Source organism: Lissotriton vulgaris, chromosome 5 (assembly GCF_964263255.1).
Source record: "Lissotriton vulgaris chromosome 5, aLisVul1.2, whole genome shotgun sequence".
Taxonomy (NCBI): domain Eukaryota; kingdom Metazoa; phylum Chordata; class Amphibia; order Caudata; family Salamandridae; genus Lissotriton; species Lissotriton vulgaris.
Window position 1 is genome coordinate 719713249 of NC_141693.1, and position 20077 is coordinate 719733325.

Here is a 20077-nt window from a genome sequence, read left to right on the forward strand (position 1 = left end):
CAGCTCCCATTCCAACTGCTGCGAAGATGTAGAAAACACACCTGTGCCAGCCCTGTGGCCACCAGAGCTATCCACCACCTTATCCCACACCAAATTAAAGTCCCCCAAAAGGAACAAGTGCCCTTCCACAAAGCCCCCCACTTTCTGCAACAGGCTTTGTAGAAATTTATTTTGACCAGAATTGGGGAGATACACTACCACAAAGGTGCACAGCCGCCCCTGAACAAGCCCCTTCACCATCAGCCATCGGCCGTCCTTATCATTGCTGTGAGAAGTTGGCCTGATATGCAGTGCTCACTATTCTAGTGATCACTATGTATCAGTCCAAACAACCCTTATTGATGATTGGTTGTAAGTCAACCTTATAGACCGGCTATCCTAGTAGCATGGACAAGAGCAGTCTTTAGGCTAAACTCTAGAGGGCGTGTTAAGCCAGCTGTTATACCATCACATATACCCCTTGAACACCAAGTGAAAGGACACCACACAAGTTGTTATGAAAATAAAAGGATATTTATTATAACACAACAGCCCTGGACTCTTTATGAGGACAGGGCGCTAAGCACAATACAAAGCTCTTAAAGAAATACTGAAAGTCGCACAATTTACACAAACGCCCGAGGGGCACGAAAAACCATATACTCTAAAAGTGGAATGCGAAATTACTAGCAGGTAAGTACTACTCTAATAGGCTTTAGGATCGCTAGGACTGGACTACTGAACCTTCAGATTACGAGCAGGAGGCCTAGGGAGATCGGATGCAGAGTGTGCACTCTCACGCGGGATGCGGGACAAAGTCTATGGATGCTAGATTTCGTAAAGTTAGTGTTATCGGACGAATCCGACTAGGTAGAGCTGAAACGAAAAAGGATCTGGACACTTAGATAGTTAAGCTATGCTCGAGCACCGAAATGCTCAGGTTACCTAGCCCAGGGGCTGCGGCTGCATAGGTCTGAAAAGACGTCGGGAATCCTCGTTGCAGTCTATGGAGCCTTAAAGAAGAAGTTGCTGGCAGGCGACCAGTGATGAAGTTCGATGTGATCCAAGCCTGGATCGATGATGGAGGATACCTGTAAGCAGAGGGGACCAAGTTCTGAATCACTAGCCAGTGATTAGATGGGCACCAGGATGGCACCGGACGAAGTCACCTCGACCAGGTGAGTGGGCGACGCTGGGCTCTGCAGTCTCTCGGACCAGGAGGCGTTGTCGGCGACCAGGATGGAGGTGCGAGCTGTCCCACGAAGGTATCTGCTGTCGACGTCGCTGGACCCAGGATTGGGGCAACAAGTCTTGGCAAATGCAAGCCCACGCGGTGGACTTAAAATGGCGTCTGGAGTGGACCAGGAGGGTCCGGGGTGCTCCTCTGTTGGAGGGAAGCAAGGGCCAGTCTGGAGCAACCAGACCAGCGGTGTTGTCGTCGTGGTGCGTCGTCAGGAGGGCCACAAGCCAGCAGGCAAGTAGCTGGACAACGCGGTGAGCAGCAAAGAGCAGAAGGGCCCCACGCAGATCTCGTGGATGCTAGGGGGCTGGACTTCGGTGCTGGAGCTGCTCAGGGTTAGGGCTTCTCAAACCCCAAAGCACTCACTCGAGGATCCCTCGGCGGTCGTGCTGGGCAAGCGTTGTGCAGTCTTGAAGATGGCCGGTCCCTGAGGTCTCGTCACACCCACGAATCTCAGCTGAGCTGACGATGTAGGTAGAGGTCAGAGGTGCCAGGGAAGCCGGGTCTCGTCGAGCTGGGCAGTCTTTTTTTTTTTTTTTTAAACCTTTATTCATCAAATGCACATTACACAGCGTCTGCCTACAACCCCATCGGGCCGGCCGCTATGACAAACAGTAAAAGAAGAAAGAAGCGACAATATGCAATAGAGGTGGCCACTGAGCATCTGTTATGGTGTGGTGCACCAAAACTATAATCAACAGGATAACGAAGGTTTAATTTTATCATTTTGTCGAAGTGGAAAACGAACAAAACAAACACATGGTATTGTACTGGCAAGGCTCACAGGAGGGGGGGGGAAAGGGAAGGAATATACATAAGCAGGAGCAAGTCTAACATGGGAGGGGGTTTATGGAGAGAGTCTAGGATGTGAGCAGGGAGAAGAACGCCATTCTTGGGGAGGAGGGGACAGTCTCGGCATAATCAAGTGGAGGGGTACAGATATCACCTCGATAAGCATTCCATTGTGCCCAGATCCTGTTCCACTTTCTAGGGCGACCCCGCGCTTCGTACACCGTCTTCTCTCGAAACATGCATCAGTCCATGCTATCTTTCCAGGCACTGAGGCTCGGTGGTCTATTGGAGCCTCAGAGCTGAGCTATGTCCCTCTTGGCAACCATGTTGCCCAGAGTGACCCAGAAGGTCTGGGCAGCCGTACAATCTGTAGGCTCCCACACATTGAGTAGACCGCGTCGTGCCTCGGGAAGGAGGGGGACTCCAGTAACACGTCCCATCACATCGTGTACCCTGGACCTGATAGTTGAAACAACCGGGCATTCCCACAAGACATGAAGGAAGGTGCCATCCATACCACAACCACGTCTACACAGTCCATCCGTCGCAGGCCCCATTCTCACCAGACGCATACCAGTCACATACACACGGTGGAGGATCTTTAGTTGGACGAAGCGAAGCCGAGCCGGAATAGCCACCTCTTTAGGGGAGGAAACAGCCATCTGCCAGTCCTCGTCGTCTAGTTCGAGCCCATCTGCTGTCCAGGAGGCACGAAGCTTCCCCAACAGGTCAGCCCTGTTGTTAATAAGTTTCTTATATATTAACGAAATCGTGCTATCAGGGACGTGGCCATCAAGGATACGGTCCTCCAGTGGGGATGACTGGGGAATATCAGTCCCCGGGGGAAAGGCGGAAGATAAGGCATGCCGCACCTGAATATACCGAAAATACTGCTTATCGTCAAGCTGATATTCCACTTTCAGGGCCTCGAAGGACTTCACAGCGCCCCTGGCCCAGAGATCCTCCACCTTACTAATCCCAATCATATCCCACCTATCGAACCCTTTTGTCCGCCAGAGGTTACCCAGCCGCTCAGAATCATACAGCGGAGTCATACGCGTCAATTTGCCACCCCAGCCCGTAGCTACAGTCGCATCCTTCCAGGCACGCACCGCACACTTCGTAGGACCAGTCAGGAGACGGAGCGGTGACTTCGAGTACAAAGCTCTATTGAAGTTGCCACCGGGTAGTAGGAATTTGTCTAGGGCAAAAGCAGGAGCGGGTTCCGAAGAATATGTTACGTGATTGATTGCGCTTAAATGCGAGGCCCAGTAATATCGTTTGATATCTGGTAAAGCGATACCGCCATCGTACCAGGGGAGTGTAAGTTTGGACAATGCGATACGGGCACGTCCATCCCAAATCAATTGTCGCTGTAGGCTTTCGATTTCACGGAAATAGCGAGCGGGGACTGGGTCGAAGAAATTCTGCAAGGCATAAAGAAATCTAGGGAGCGACATCATTTTAAAAAGTGCCGCTCGCCCCAACAGGGACAAGGGCAGTTCACGCCACCGCCTCACATCCTGCTTGAGGCGACTGAGGGGGGCATAGAGATTCCGATCGTATCGCACCGTGGAAACCATGGAGACATAGATCCCCAAATATTTGAAACCTTCTTCTGCTACCTGAATTGGAAACCTACGGGGCAGTGGTGGCAACACCCCCGCTATGACATAAACACAGGACTTGGTCCAATTGATGACCAGTCCGGAGTTCTTGCCGAAAGATGTGAGGACGTCAAAGAGCACGTTCAAAGACTTCTGGGGGGAAGTGAAATAAAGAAGGATGTCGTCGGCGTAGAGCGAGACGCGATCTTCCAAATCCGGCGCCCACCGGATCCCTTTAATCGAGGGTTCCCACCGGAGCCATGCCGCAAGGGGCTCGAGCGCCAATGCAAACAGAAGTGGGGAAAGCGGACACCCCTGACGGGTGCCGCGTCCCAGCGGAAATGGGTCGGAGCTTCTGCCATTCACCACAACTTGAGCCAGCGGTTGCTCGTACAGGAGCATCACCCACGCAATAAAGTTAGGGCCGAAGCCAAATTTGGAATGGGCCGCCCCCAAATATGGCCATTCAATGGTATCAAAAGCCATTGTAGCGTCCAGGGAGGCCACCACCGCTGGCTCAGCAAGAGTTGCAGCTCTCGCGAGAACGCCGTGGAGTCTACGCAGATTAAGAGCCGTGTTCCGATGGGGTATGAAGCCGGATTGATCCGGATGTATCAAGTCACAGATCACAGTTAACAACCGATTGGCCAGGACCTTGGCAAGGATTTTGGGTTCTGCGTTCAGTAAGGAAATGGGGCGGTAGGAAGTGCAGCGGTCACGAGGCTTGCCGTCCTTATGAATGACCACTATGGTGGCCAGGCGCTGTTCGGGCGGAAGGACTCCAGTCTCAAATGCGTCCAGAAACATGGTCCGCAAGTAGGCGGCCATCTTGTCTGGACGGAGTTTGTAGAGCTCGATAGGCAAACCATTAGGTCCCATCGCCTTACCCGAACGCAAGGATCTGATGGCGAGGGCGATCTCGTCCACCGTAAAGGGAGCTTCCAGAGCCAATCCATCCTCTTCCGAGACACAAGGAAGAGCAATATCACGCAACAGTCGGCCTCATCACGATCACTCACTGGGGTGTAAACCTTTCGGAAATGGTCCACGAAACAGTCAACAATCTCACCGGGGTCAGACACACATTCACCAGACTCACGGGTAATAATGGGAACCACACGATTCAATCTTTCAGCCTTATCTAGCCACGCAAGGAGTTTGCTAGCCTTGTCACCCACATCATACAAACGGCCCAGCTGATTCACACGCATCACCTTAGCAGCATCAGTCACACAGGCTCTATAATCCGCCTGCTTCAGTTCTAGAGTATGTAGGAGCGCCGGCGTGTCATCCCCACCCAACTCACTTTCGAATGCGGTTATTTCGGTCTCAAGGGCCAACACAGCCTCCCTCCTAGCTTTCCTTTCAGCTGCAATAAGAGACAGTGCGGATCCCCAAATGACAGTTTTAAAAGCCTCCCAAAGAGTCGTAGGGGAAGTCACCGAACCCACATTCTCATCGAAGTAGCAATCGATAGCCTTCACCAAGTCTGATCGGAGCCGGGGGTTCCGAAAGTGCCAGGGCGGGACTGGGGGAACTCTGTTACCAGGAAGACCACCCACAGAAACCACAAGCAACAAAGGGGAATGATCTGAAATACCCCGGGGGAGATGACGAACTTCCTGCACCAAGGACAGGGTAGAGGTCAGCATGAAAAAGTAGTCTATCCTCGAGAGGCTGCCATGTGCACCAGAGTGGAAGGTGTATTGCGTCTGTGCGGGGTGCAGCGAACGCCAGACGTCTACCAGACCAAAAGTTTCGGCCATGTCAGTCAACCACATCTGGGACAGCGGCAGAACTCTAGGGGGCAGTCGATCACAATCACCAGACATAACAGAATTAAAATCCCCACCCATAATCAGTGGTCCATCAGGGAGTCCAAGAAGAGTCCTGCCGAGATCAGCATATGTAGTTGCCTGCAGCCCCGGGGGAACATATACAGCCACTATCACAATCAGCTTCCCCTCCCATCTCCCCGAGACAGCAGCAAAGCGTCCCCGATCATCAAGGGTGACATCATCAATCTCAAGGGCCAAGGAGGATTTAACCAGTATACCCACTCCTCGGGAGCCGGACGTAAAACCAGCATGAGCCACCAACCGGTAGCCACGACGGTCAAGAGCTTTACAGGCATTACCAATCAAATGGGTTTCCTGAAGTAACACAACATCAGGGGCATGACGCCTCATAAATTGCAACACAATGCCACGTTTAATTCTGTCTCCCAAACCATTGACGTTCCAAGAAAGAACCTTTATCTCACCCCCCCCATCCCAAGAAGAGCGACCCAACACAACCCCCTCCCGGAACCTCAGATCAAGGATGTATGCAAGCAATAATGTACCATGTGAAGAGAAAAACAAGAAACACACAACACAACCAAGTCCCCACCAACCACCCCCCAACCATGAACCCGTTACAACGCCCCCCACCCTGCACCCTTGCTGACTAAAAAGCCACCCCAAACTGCAGTGTGCCTGTCCCCCATCTGATCTACACAAAGAAACCCCCGAGGAGGAAGGGAGTAACTACCCCAACCCGCACCACCACGGGCATAAACATAGAGCATATGAGAAAAGTTACTTTGTAGAGTTCATGAGCCAAAACCGGACCCCGGGGTCCCAAAGTCAGTCCTGCGCCGTTGCACCACCGTCCGCGCCTCCGGGGCCTCCGCTCTCAGTGCCATCCTTTGGCAATGAGTCCAACCAGTCACCGGCACTATCAGGTTGATCGAAGAAGTAAGCACGGTCCCTGTATTCAATACGCAGGCGAGCGGGAAACAACATAGCATATTTCAGTCCCAAATCCCTCAGGCGGCGCTTCACTCCAAGGAATCCAGAACGTTGCCGTTGCACTTGAGGAGTGAAGTCAGGATAGATTGAGACAGAGTTATTATCGAACTTCAACGGGCCGTGCTTGCGGGCGGCCTGAAGAATGGCGTCTCTGTCTCGAAAGTGAAACAGCCTAGCAATTATAGGCCTCGGGGGTCCCCCCGGCTTTACCTGTCCACCCGGGAAGCGATAAGCACGCTCGACCGCAAAAAACTTGCTAAGGCCTGCAGGAGCGAGTTTAGAGACAATCAGCTCCTCAAAGGCCTGTCAAAGGCCGAGGACAGGTCCATAAATGCTATGTACAGACAACCTTGCTTCGCTAGGGTGTACTTTCCTATCAGTAATTGGAGGTTGAGGCTCTGATCTATGGTACTGCGCCCCTTTCTGAACCCAATTTGTAGTGCTGACAGAGAGTTCGTATCCTCGAGCCAATCAGATAATTTACACAGAACCACTCTGCCTAGGACCTTCACTGCGGAATCTATTAGGGAAATTGGGCGGTAATTACTTGGCTCTCCTCTATTACCTTTTTTAAATATAGGTACAATTACCGACTGCGACCAGGTCATTGGGATACCAGGTTTAGAAATTCTATTAAATACATTAGATAAAACTTTAGACCATATTGCTATGTTAGACTTAAAGAGGTCGGCTGGTACACCATCAGGACCAGGGGCCTTATTGCTTGTCATTTTGCAGATGGCTTTAGCCACCTCACCCTCATTCACCACTAGAGTATATGGGTGAATAGCCCCCAAGGTTGAATCGTCGACCCCTGTGGACACATGTTCATAAACTGACTTAAAATGGGAGAGCCACTTGTCCTCCTGAATACCACAGTCTAAAACATTGTTACTCGAATCACAAAGTAGGGTTGATTAATCACTGCCCAGAATTTGGCGCTATTTTTTATAACGTCAATAGAGGTCAGTTCTGCCCAGGCATCTTCCCTGATCTCCCGTCTCCTCTGTTCTACTGCTGCTTTATATGCTTTCCTAGGAGTGCCACACATTGTCTATCGACAGGCTTACATTTCAAGGCCTCCTTCAATTTGCGGTTAGCTACTGAGCAGTTATGGTTGAACCAGCCAATTGACCCTGATTCTTTAACTTTACCGGGATGTGTTAAGTCAGACATGATCTGGTGACAAACTTTTTGGTATGCCTCCACTACCTCACTGTCCCCAGCTTCCTTATCCGTGCATATACGCAGCTCCCTTCTACTGTTGGAGAGGTTACCTAGGAAATCCTCGGGGACGATTTTGCACCATTTAATTCTGCGAGCCTGATCTGTAGCCCGAATATCTTGTTTGTCAACCCTGTTCAATTGTATCTCAGATCTGCTAAGGGCACCTCTAACACGTAAAAGAACAGGATTGTGATCACTAAAATGGGACCAAACCGGAAAATAGTCTACTATGTTACTCCCTAATGTTAGACTTGTGTAAATAAAGTCGATAGTTGACCCGCTACCATTTCCCTTAAAAGTTGGTATGGTCAACTCGTACCCCATAGGTAACATCAAACCACTGTCAACCAAGATGTATTCCAATAAGATCCCCTGCTCCGTATGCCCAAAGTGAGAGTCACCCTGTTCGAAGGGGGCAAAAGGGTCATTAGGCAGGCATTTATCTGGGCATCTATGGATATTAAAGTCCCCCAGTAATATTATATAGCATTCATTCTCCGACAGCTCCTTATAATCTGCTAAAAAGGAATGTAGCGCTGTCAGGTTGCTAGATGAGGTGGCTCTATCAAAAGAATTGTAAAAATTAACAATTAAAACATTATAAGCCCCTTTGCGGGCGATTTTGACTACCAGACAATAGGGGAAACCTGAGTCAATCACTGTGTGTGTTCCTGAAATATTAGCAGCCACTAGAGTTACCAGTCCCCCCCTAGCTCTTCCTCTAGTGGTAGTAACTACTGGAAGGGAATAGGTAATGTATCCATCCAAAGTGAGTATATTCTTTGTGTCCCACGTCTCTTGTAGGGCAATGATATCTGCGGTGCCTATAAATTCCCTCCAAATAGGGTTGTCAACTTTGTTCCTTAGCCCAGCGATGTTCCATGTTCCAACCTGTATGTATCTATTATCTCTGGGGGCTTCCCTGCCCACTGGTTGGCTGTTTGGGCTGATTACTGAGTCCTTACCATTGCCGGGCTCGTGGATGGTGGGAGCTAGTACCCTGGTGTCCACACTAAAGACCCCAGTCTCCGAGGCCATATTTGCGGGTGAGACGGGGTTCATCCTATTTCCTTTATCAATTCCTGACGCTGTGCCCGCCTGTTGTCAATCCACCCAACCCAGGTCGGACAGGCAGTCATACTGGTTTGTCATTGGGATGTCACAGAGGTTATCTAGTGGATAGGGGACTTGGGCATAGTTGTATGTGTGACCAGCAATCATGCCATTGCCCCTAAACCTGTTTGCGTGATGTCTGATGTCATAGTTATGCCTGCCTCCTCTTCTCTGAACTAAATTCCACCCCTCCTCACCACCCCTATCCCAACTATAGGGATTCATTTCCCTGGGCACCTCTTCCCTCATTGCTCCTCTATGATGGTTTGGATCTTTAAGCCAACTCCATCTATTATCCTGTTGCTCTTTGGGCATATAGAAATAAGACAGGGGCCTAGCCGTGACCAAAGTACCATTATTATGAGGATTCCCCCGACAGATGAATACCGCGATGCGGGAATCCTCAAAGGTCACTACTATACAGTCCCCCTGTATTCTTTTCCTGTTATAACCTACCCATGGCGTTCTCTCAACCATTAAGATATTGCCACAAAGATTTGGGGGTAGGGGTAATTGTTAGCTAACCAGTGGCATACCTTATTTTTGAGCGCCTGAAAGGTTTCTGTGTTAGGAGGGACCAGTTCTGTTACCCCCGTCAGAATAATCAGGTGGGAACAGGCATCTGGCGGTAGGTGAATATTTCGCCGTATCAGTTTTTTTTGGGTGGGGACAGAGTCAGGTTTTGGAGTAAGGATAGCGGGGCCTTTTGGGTTAGCTTGGTCAATGGGCTTGTTTGATGTGGGAGTTTGGGTGCTTGGTTTATTAATCACGTGGTTAGGGGGATTTAGTGCCTGGTTCTTTGGCTTCTTATTTTTTACCGCTGCTGTGCTCTTGACCGCAGGCCGAGATTTACTGGCTAGAGCGGTGGCATTAGTGGTCCTGTTAGCATAGCTGCTATCATGAAACCTTATGTCCTTATGTATGTCATGGAGCACTTTTTCAATACCATGAAGCCTAGCTAATAGGGGTGGGAGTAGGGTTTTAATGATTTTAGTTATGGTGCAACCTATGGGCTCCTCCTCCCCGTTGGCCACCCCTGATATGTCAGCCCTCCGCCTGTCGACTATAATGTTGTCCTCGAGAATATCCGCCAAGGAGTTATCCGAGATGGTATCGTCGATGATATTCAGGGGTAAACTAGCGGCCTCGGGATGAGCTACATCCGCCCCAGTTTTCTGCCCAATAGATTCATTACCAGGATCTCTCAACACTACCAATCCACCCCTCTCATTTGAATCATCACTGGTATTCCCGGGATTGGCACGAGCTTTCTTAGCTCCAATGGTATTAGCGTTTGGGTGCTTTCGTTTAGGAATTGCCCCCTCCCTCTTCCCCCTCCTTTGTTCGTTTGTAGACGCTACCTGGGGGTCTACCTGGGGATTTACCTGGTTAGGCTCCGAGCTAATCCCTGCAAGGTTATGAGCCTCAGCCTGGGTGTTAAAGGGTGATGGGTCTCGTGAGCCTGGCTGACTACAGTTCACATTGTGAATATCAGCAAGGACCTGTACAGGGTTGGGTATATGTAATGAGGTATCAAGGGTGCGATCAGAGCCAATAAGACCCAGAGACGATCTTTTGGCTAATGCTAATTCCTGGGAAACCCTTCTTTCCATAAGTACGATACCTTGATTGATCAGGGAGTTGGTACGCACAATGAAATCGTCTAATGTTCCAGTCAATTTTTTGGCTCCCGCCGCTGCCATCCTTCTAGTTTCGCGGCACTCCATGTTCCTCACCTAGACAAAGAGAGGAAACAGCGAGGACCGCGAACACTGTGCTCTCGTGGGGATTTCACTGGAGTAACAACTGATCAGCTCGAGAGGCTCCAAACTGGCAATACAACTAAGGCAAGCAAAAAGCACTTACACAATAAGATATACAACCACAGTCTCCAGAGAGCAACCAAGAGCCTTGGCCCAGTCCAGTCTCTTCCGGCCTCTGATGGCCGCAGACAGCCGCGCCCTTGTCCCGGGCTTCTCCCGGGACGCTCCCGCGCAGCGGCGACGGGGCTTGGTATTGTAGGAAATTGGTTGGTGGGGGCGTAACAGTCGGGGAGAGCGGCCCAGGTGTCTCGGGTCTGGCCAACAGGAATTCCTGGGAGATGGAGTTCCCGTACCAGTCGCTCACAGCCCTGAAAACTCACAGCACAGCCCACAGCAGTCTAGCAGGACCCAGCCCACTTCTTTCCAACTCCCGCAGTTTCCAGGCACAACGAAGCGGGACCCGTGAAGCGGGTCCGGCGAGAAGTTGCGCTTCAGAGGGAGTAGCGCGCAGGATAACAGCAGTACACAAACGGCAGCAGGGGTCCAATCCCAAAAGAAAAGCAGAAACGATGTCCCACGCAGGTATGAAGGTCCGGAGTCTTTAACGGCGTTGGTGGGGGCGTGTCAGTCAGGGAGAGCGGCCCAGGTGCCTCGGGTCTGGCCAACAGGGACTCCTGGGAGATAGAGTCCCCGTACCAGTCGCTCGCAGCCCTGAAAACTCACAGCACGGCCCACAGCAGTCTAGCAGGACCCAGCCCACTTCTCTCCAACTCCCGCAGTTTCCAGGCACAACGAAGTGGGACCCACGAAGCGGGTCCGGCAAGAAGTTGCGCTTCAGAGGGAGTAGCGCGCAGGATAACAGCAGTACACAAACGACAGCAGGGGTCTAGTCCCAAAAGAAAAGCAGAAACGATCACATCGATAAGCGAGATAGGTCGATAACAAGACAGGCTCTCCCTATCTCCCTTTTTAAAGATTGGTACGATTATTGCTGATGACCAGGATTCAGGCATGCTCGTACTTACTGCAGCATTTATCACCCTGGTCAATATAGGAACCCACAAATCAACTTGAGCTAGAAACAGGTCCGGGGGGACCCCATCTGGACCCGGCGCTTTATTTCTGGTCAGTCCCTCCACACCGCCTTGATTTCATTCAGCGTAAAAGTTATATGCTCTTCTCTTCCTTGCCCCTCTTTAGTTCCCAAGCAATCCTCCTGGATACTGAAATTATATAGGCCATTAAAGTACTCGAACCATGATTCCGCCAGGATATGATTTGCAATCATGGGCTTATCCCTATCTTGGAAGCATGGCTCATTAATGACCTTTCAGAATGCCGTCATATTTTTGGTTCCGCTGCTTCCCTCAGGTTCTCCCAGGCCTGCTGTTGCAGGGAAATTGTGCGGTGCTTAACAGCCTCTTTATAAAAACCTCAACACTCTGTAACCCTGCTTTTATCCCTGGGGCAGATTTTCAGTGCCAGTTTCAACTCTCTCAGGGCCTTGGAACAGGCCTGATCAAACCACCCTTGTTCCACCGGACCTTTCTTTCCAGGTTTGGCCCTCAGTAGTTTGTCAATATGCTTTGTAACCCCTTCATAGGCCTTAACTAAATCAGCCCCTTTTACTTCCGGATTCAGACACCTCCATACCTGTTGAATGAATGAATGAATGAAATGCAATTTATAAATGCTCTACTAAGCTCGAAGGCATCAAGGCGCCTAACCAAAAAGGAAATCATAAAAAGGCAAATCCAGAGCTAAGGGTAGGCTTTGACAAATAGCCAGGTCTTAAGGGCCCTCCTAAAAGCTTGCATTGAAGGGTAGGGACTTAATTTCAGCCGGCAAAGTGTTCCACAACTTCGGAGCAAGGCTCGAAAAAGCTCTGCCACCCCACTTGGCTCTACGAACACGGGGGACTGATAACAGAGATTTATTGGCAGAGCGCAGAGTTCTGGAAGGGGTATAAGGAACCAGCAGGTCTTTTATCTTTATCCGCCATTAGTGCTTCATAAAAGGCGTCGACGTCCATCTTAGACATCTCAGCCTTCTCTCTTGATCAACCGCTATTAACTCCCCTATCACACCCCTCTTATCCTGGGTTCAAGGCATTTTGGGGTCCCTCAAAACAATAACTAGGGGGTTATGATCACTGAATGCGCTCAATTGTATTTCAAACCCCAACATGTCCTGTTTCAATGTATTGGAGACAAAAATAAAATCTATGACTGAGTCGCAGCCTCTGCCTTTAAAAGTTGGGTGCCCCCGCCCAGAATCCCCTCCTTTTAATAGATCCATGGTGTGTTGGAGAGCAAAAGTTCCCAGCACTTTATTGAGTTCTTTTCCCTCCATAGTGTGCTCTAGGTGGGGGCCCTTTTCTCGTGAGCAAGAAGACCAGTCACCCCATTTATATTTCACATGTGGACATGTGGACAAAGGTGACAATTAAAGTCTCCTGCGAGAACCCACTGGTACATACGTCCCTCTTGATCAACCTCCCCCACCAACCTTTGTTCCAGTTCTTTAAATCTAATCAGTGGGGACCCTGCTGATATCTCATTATAGAAGTTCACGAAAAATATATTCTGACCCCTCATGCATAATTTTAACCCCTGTAGAACAATGGAATCCCAGCTGAGGTCTTCCCATGTCCCTTTAAGTTTTAGGTCCACATACGTCACCAACCCTCCCTTGGCTCTTCCCGCCACCCCTTTCTGTGCCGGAACAAAAAATATTTTATATCCTTCCAGGGCTAGCTGGTCTCTATTCCATTCCCAGGTCTCTTGTAAACAAATAACCTGGAAGTTTTTTATGTAAGCCAACCAGTCATTATTTGTTAGTTTGGCTGAGAGCCCCGCTATATTCCAAGATATAACTTTTATAATACCATGGCCTATACTGACTGTGCTGGGCATATGACAGCTATCCTGGACTTTCTCAGGGGGAGCAGAAGTTAGTACACTATCTGGTATTACTATAGGGCCTCCAGCTGGGTACCTACATGGAGCAATTGCCTCGGTAGGGCCATCCCCAAGTCAAGGGCTCCGTCGCGTCAATCAACGTCTTCCAGGCCCTGGCTATTTGCAAGTGGGGCATAACGATTTTTCATAAGTGGCAAGGCCCTGTTCCAGTACTACCACTATGCTCCTGCCAGTCAGCCTCTCTAAAAGATCTTGTCCCAGGGTCCCGATAAAAAAAAAACCAGCAGTAACAATTGAATGGATGAACCACTCTCCCCCGGAAGCCGTCCCTAGATTGGGCTAGAAGATCCTGTACCAGCCCCGGGAATTTGAGATTTAAGATCACTGTATATCCTTGAAAACACTTCCTACTACAGTCTATCCAAGACACCCTTCTAGCCATTAAGATGTGCCTATAGTGCTCAAGATAGAATTGGGCGTTTTTACTTAGCCAATGGGCTGCCTTATTAATTAGCATTTGGGGTGTTTCTTCACGAATTTCAGTTAGGGCAGGGACCTCTGTCAACACTATAGTGTATGGACTAACTGCCGGCAGTTGGTCCAAAACGGGCAAGTACCCCGTACTCCTGGCGTACTCTCCCCCCACGGGCACGACAGATTTTGGTGCGCCGGCACCGTCCCCCATTCCCCCCTGTGCCCTTGTACTTCTCTGCTGACTTAGAGGTTGCACTGTCTGCCCTTCCTTCCTTTGGGTCAGGACTCTCTCCTCCCTCTATTTTTCCCATCTTTGTCGGACCCCATAGGCCCAGCTCGTGCGTTATCCCTGTGATCGGCTATCTTTTCTCTCTGCTGTAAGTCCATCTGTAATACACCCCCCCCCCCCCACACCCTCACCACATCGGGACACCCTATCTTGCACTACTATAGGTTGGGGGGTAGCTATACTAAGTGAACCCCTCTGCAGTTCTAACAATAGGGTCACTTTTTTTTCGATCGCAGTAAATATGGAGCGGGGCTAATTGACTATTGAGGAATGCTTCCAACCTATACCATAATGCTGAGTCCGTCCCATCACCTATTTCCATTCCACTACATTTTATGCAGTGAGAAAGACCCGCCACCTCCTGCGTGCCTTTCATCCTACCCTCCATTGATGATTCCTTCTTGTTCCCTTTACTATTGACCGTATTGCCTCCCCCCCCTCGTGGGCATTTGGCTGTAGCTGTTGGTACACTTAAAGGTACACCTTCCCTGCTGGTCGTGTGTTTATTTAAAAGTGCCTTTCTAGACCGGGTTACCACCTCCACAATTTCCCTTTGTGCTAGTTCACAAATCTCTAGAGCTTTAGGCTGCACCAACCCCTCTTCCGCCGCTCCCTCCCCACATGATGGAGAAATATCTACATACATGGGTCGACCCTCCTCCCCTATATGTATTGGATCTAGATCTAAACTCCCCTTGGGCGCCGAGACAATTGCTAACGCGTCAGCTACAGCTGTCACAGTCACACTCTGATGCAGTTTCTCACCATCTGGGGGTTTCAGGCTTGCTCCCTTCGGTGTCCCAACCTTAACTATAGCCCCCATAGAGGATCTTTTTTGTGCCATAATCGAGTCCAAGGAGAGTCTTTTTCCAGCTGAGCAGATTTCTTGGTCCAGAGCCGATTCTACTCTAACGAAAAAGGCATCAAGTGTCCCTTTTATACTCCCTCCCCCATTATCTGGCTTATTCCTCTCTTTATTCATCGAGGAGGCACTATTCAACAACCAGTCAGGAACAGCCGAAAACCTTCCTCCTTACTGAGTTCACAGTGATATATGTCCCAGTCAACAGTCTCTGCGGGTACTGTAAATCTCGCTTGTGTGTGCTGTATGGGATTTGGCGTGGTCTAGGGCCCTTCTAATCAACCACAGGGCAATGAGATAACAGTTGTGCCCAATAATCCTCACCGTAGAAAAGGAGTTGTGGGGTGAAACAAGCGATGTTGGGGCCCTGCCCTGCCTCCTCCTGGCACGATGGGCTTAGACGGGCCCGCCCTTGGCCCGGGCTTCGCCTGGCGCGCGTCCTGCGAAGCGAAAGACGCAAGCAGATTTGAAGGCGAGTTGGAGAAGGGACTTAGCACACCCTCGCGGTCCTGATGGCTCCTGGGACCGGTAGTGCGGAAGCAGAGTCCCCCTGTAGGTGATGCTTCTCCTGCGAAGCGGGAGGCGCGAGCAGCATTGAAGGCGAGTTGGAGGAGGGGCTTAGCACACCCTCGCGGTCCTGATATCTCCTGGGACCGGTAGTGCGGCAGCAGAGTCCCCCCGTAGGCGATGCGTCTCCCGTGAAACCGGAGGCGCGAGCAGCTTTGAAGGCGAGTTGGAGGAGGGGCTTAGCACACCCTCGCGGTCCTGATGGCTCCTTGGACCGGTAGTACCGCAGCAGAGTCCCCCGTAAGCGATGCGTCTCCCGCAAAGCGGGAGGCGCGAGCAGCTTTGAAGGCGAGTTGGAGGAGGGGCTTAGCACACCCTCGCGGTCCTGATGGCTCATGGGACCGGTAGTGCGGCAGCAGAGTCTCCCCGTAGGCGATGCGTCCTATTTTAGAGATCTTCCCTCCGAACTTCTTTGTCGTGAATGACAAGTTAAAATTTCTCACAGTGACCCAAATGTTGTCTGCCCTGAACCTAGGAGACAAAATGGTGGCATTTGTTCTTCAGGAAGCCTATTTCCACATCCTCGTCTGCAGTTCCAAAGACGTTACCTTCGGCCTAAGATAGGCCACAAGCACTTTCAGAACTCTCCTTTTGCCTGGCCAGTGCACCTCAGGTGTTCACGAAAATTATGGTGGTGGTTACTGCCCATTTCCTGAGGTTGGCAATATGAGTCTTCCCATACTTTGACAACTGGTTGCTGAAGGCAGGCTTGCCTCAGTCATGAACCACTTTCAGATGATGGCCAAACTGTTGACAATACTGGGTTTTTCCATCAATGCCCCAAAATCACACCTCACTACTTCACAGAAGCTCTCTTTTATTGGAGCTATCTTGAACACAGTGCTTTTCCTAGCTTTCCCTCAGATTCAACGAGTCTTGGACATTCAGGCTATGATCCCGATATTTAGGCCTTTTTACCTGGGTCTGAGTTAGATCGCCTAGGATGTTTCTTGGTCTCCTGCATCCTGCTTGTGGACCACTCCAAATGCCACATGCAGGCTCTGCAATGATATCCTAAGTCTCAGTGAGCTCAGCACCAAGGGATCCTTTCAGAGTCCTTTCAGTTGTCAGAGGAGAGAGCTAATGGTTGTGACCGATGCATCATGGCTGGGTTGCGGAGATCATCTTGGAGAGGTGGAGATCATGTAACTGGTGGAGTTGCGGGTGATGTGCTTGTCCTTAAATCCCTTCCTCTCATCTCTCAAGGGGTAATGGGTGCATGTGGTGTTGCAACAAGCAGTATGGAGTGGGGTTATGAGTCCTTTGCCAAGAGGCTTTGCACCTCTGGAACTGGCTGGGTCAATGGGGTATCCCCCTGGTTCTAAAACAGCTGCCAAACTCAACCGGCATAGCCTGCAGGTTACAAATGGTGGCACTTTGGTGTCTTCCAACAATGGATAGAACCCTGATTCGATCTTTCTGCCACTGCTGAGAACATGCAGTGTCTAAACGCTTGCCCTGTAGAGTTCCCAAGGCAGGTATCTCTCAGAGACACCCTTCGCCTTGATTGGTGCGCTGGACTCCTGTATGCCTAACTGCTGCGTCCTCTCCTGCCCAAAGTTCTGAAGAAGGTCAGGAACAACCAGTTAGCCTAGTGGAGCCTGATGTAGCCAGAAGAGTATGGTATCCAAACTTCTGGCCATGAGCATCTGTCCTTTGATTCAGCTGCCTCTTTGGAAGGATCTCCTTTCACAGCTGGAGGCACGGTTCTGCATCCAAGTCTACACAACATACACCTTCATGCTTGGAAATTGAGCTGCGATAGTTGGCAGCCTTAAAGTCCCGTCCCCCTATTTTGGCAGCCAGACACCCCTTTACTAAAACCTTATATGCTGGACGCTGGAAGAACTTTGTTGTTTGGTGTTGCTCCTGACACATCTAGCTTTTACAAGCTCAGTTGCCTGGCATGCTCCTCTTTTATTTCTAGCCAAGAAAGACCTTGCTGTGGCAATACTTAAAGGTTACTGGTCAGCCGTATTGTTTTATTTCTGTATTAGCTATCTTTGCTCAAGTCACCTATTGTGATGTGGTATCTAAAAGGGTTGACCTATGTTTCCGCCAAAACCATTTGTGATGCTCCAGTAAGACCTCAATGTGGCTCTCACATTCCAGATATACATTCCATTTGAGACAATGCATAGCTGCTCCCTCTAATTGCTTAAGTTGAAGACAGTGGTCCTCATAGCAATAACGGTAGCTCGTCGTGTGAGTGAGCTGCAAGCACTCTGTCCAGCAACTGTGTACCACCTTCTTTTCGAACATGCTGGTGCTAAGGACCAAAGCAGCTTCCTCCCAAAAGTTATCACGCCTTTCCACATTGTGCAATCGATTACCCAGCTGGTCTTCTTTTCCCCTCATCATTCCTCCAAGGTGGAAGAGAGACTTCATTACCTAGACCCAGAGAGAGCTCTGAATTTTTATATAGATTGGACTTAAGACAACCGAATTGTTGATCCGCTTTTCGAGGGCAAAAAACAGGAAAACAAGGAAAAGCTGTGCAGACATTGAACATCTCTAGATGGATTGATCTATGCATTAAAATTGGCTATGAACTGGCCAAGAAACAGCCTCACAAGGCAGAAGGGCTCAACACACCGAAGCAAAAGCTGTTACTAATGTATTGGTGAGCGGTGTGCCAATCTTAGATATCTACAAAACTGCTACATGGCCATCGGTCCACATGTTCACAAAGCACTGTTACCTGAATAGCCAGGTCCGGCGGGAGGGTACCTTTGCCTGTTCTGTCATGCAGGATTTCCTGGTCTGAGTCATTCCAGAGTCTCACCACCTGGGGGAGTATTGCTTTGGTACCTATTTACAGATGAGGATCTGCGATTAGAAGTAGCGATCAGAAGAACGTTACTTACCTTCAGTAAAATATTTTTGGTGGATACTCTACCTAACCACAGATTCCCCACATATCAGACCTCCTCTCTCTTTCTGTGGAATGGACTACCATGGCCCATATAAATACGATTCCAATTTAGGGCTAGATGTAGGTATTCACAATTTACCGAATCTTAAATACCGAATTTTACCGATTCGGTATTTAAGAATCAGTAAATGTAATGTAGGTAATAAATTGGTAAAATTTACCGATTCGTTAATATTCCTTATTACCAAATCGATAATACCGATTCGGTAATGAGGAATACCTTCCCAATCATTCCTATGGGCCTGGGGGCCCATAGGAATGAATGGGAAGCCATTCACTGTTTCCGATTCGGTAAATACCGAATCGGTAATAGCTGGAGCATATTCAAGGGTGGCAGGGTGTCACATTGACACCCTGTTGCACCCCTGAATTGTGCATGTGGCGCACATACATGTCCTAAGGGCATGTATGTCTGCCACATGGCACCTTTAATAAAGCAAATAATTGCATTTTTAAAGGTATTCGGTATTTACCACCAACTTGTAGTTGGTGGTAAATAACTAATCCTTAAAGCAAAATGCTCTCACTTGAGTGCTACATACATAGGTTTTAAGGATTCGGTAATTTACCGATTCCTTAAAATAAGGAATCGGTATTTTACAGATTCCTTAAAATAACGAATCGGTAAATTACCGAATCCTTATTTAGAGCTTCCTACATTGGAAAGGGCTAAATACCGGTCGGTAACGGGAAAATCACAGATTTTTGGCCGTTACCGACCGGTACTTAGCTACCTACATCTGGCCCTTAGTGATTTGCACACTGGCAGAAGTAGATTACTAAGGCTTTGCGTTTGACGGTGCAGGCGGAATTAGAAAGAAACTGTCGACAGCGCACAGTGGTGGCGGCTATTTAGTGGTCCTGATGAAACTTCCGGAACAGGACAGACCCGAGACAGAGCCGTACGGCGTCATCTACCTGCGTGCAGGGTAATTGTTAAGAAAAATCTCAGGATCCAGTCTGGCGCCCTTGGAGTATCAAGATGAGGAATCAATGGTTAGATAGAGTTTGCACCAGAAAGAATGCTGCTGAAGGTAAGTTCTTAAAGAAACTAAAGGAGGAAATATCTTGAATATCATAAAGTGCATGTATATGGTCTATCCGAAACCGGTAAGTAACAGCACCCAGGTAAATTGGTGCTCACCTTACATTTGTCTCGGACTTGTGTGAGATTAAAGAAGAGTTTTTATGGATATATATACCTGGGTGTGTGTGTGTGTCATCAGTGATGTCAGTTATGATGTCATCAGTAATGTCAGTGACCATGTCATGAGTGATTTAATATGTGACGTCATCAGCAGTGCATTGCGGGGGCACGAGTTATAGTTAGCTCTACTAACTATAACGTTTGAATTTCTCTGGTTTTGTACGAGTGAAATGTCCAACTAACTATAACGTCTCTGAAACCTATGTTTTTTTCAGTGAATTTCAATGTTTTTATAAATGCTAGTTTCTAATTATAATGTTTATTAAACCTATAGTCTTTTCAGTGATTTTAAATTATCATTCCATTCCC

General features: G+C 49.2%; 1 protein-coding gene across 1 annotated transcript in view; it reads left to right on the forward strand.

The window, feature by feature from the left end:
* The window catches only part of LOC147711436 (hexokinase-1-like), a 2269016-nt gene that overhangs the window by 504627 nt on the left and 1744312 nt on the right, over nt 1-20077 (forward strand). The window lies entirely within an intron of this gene.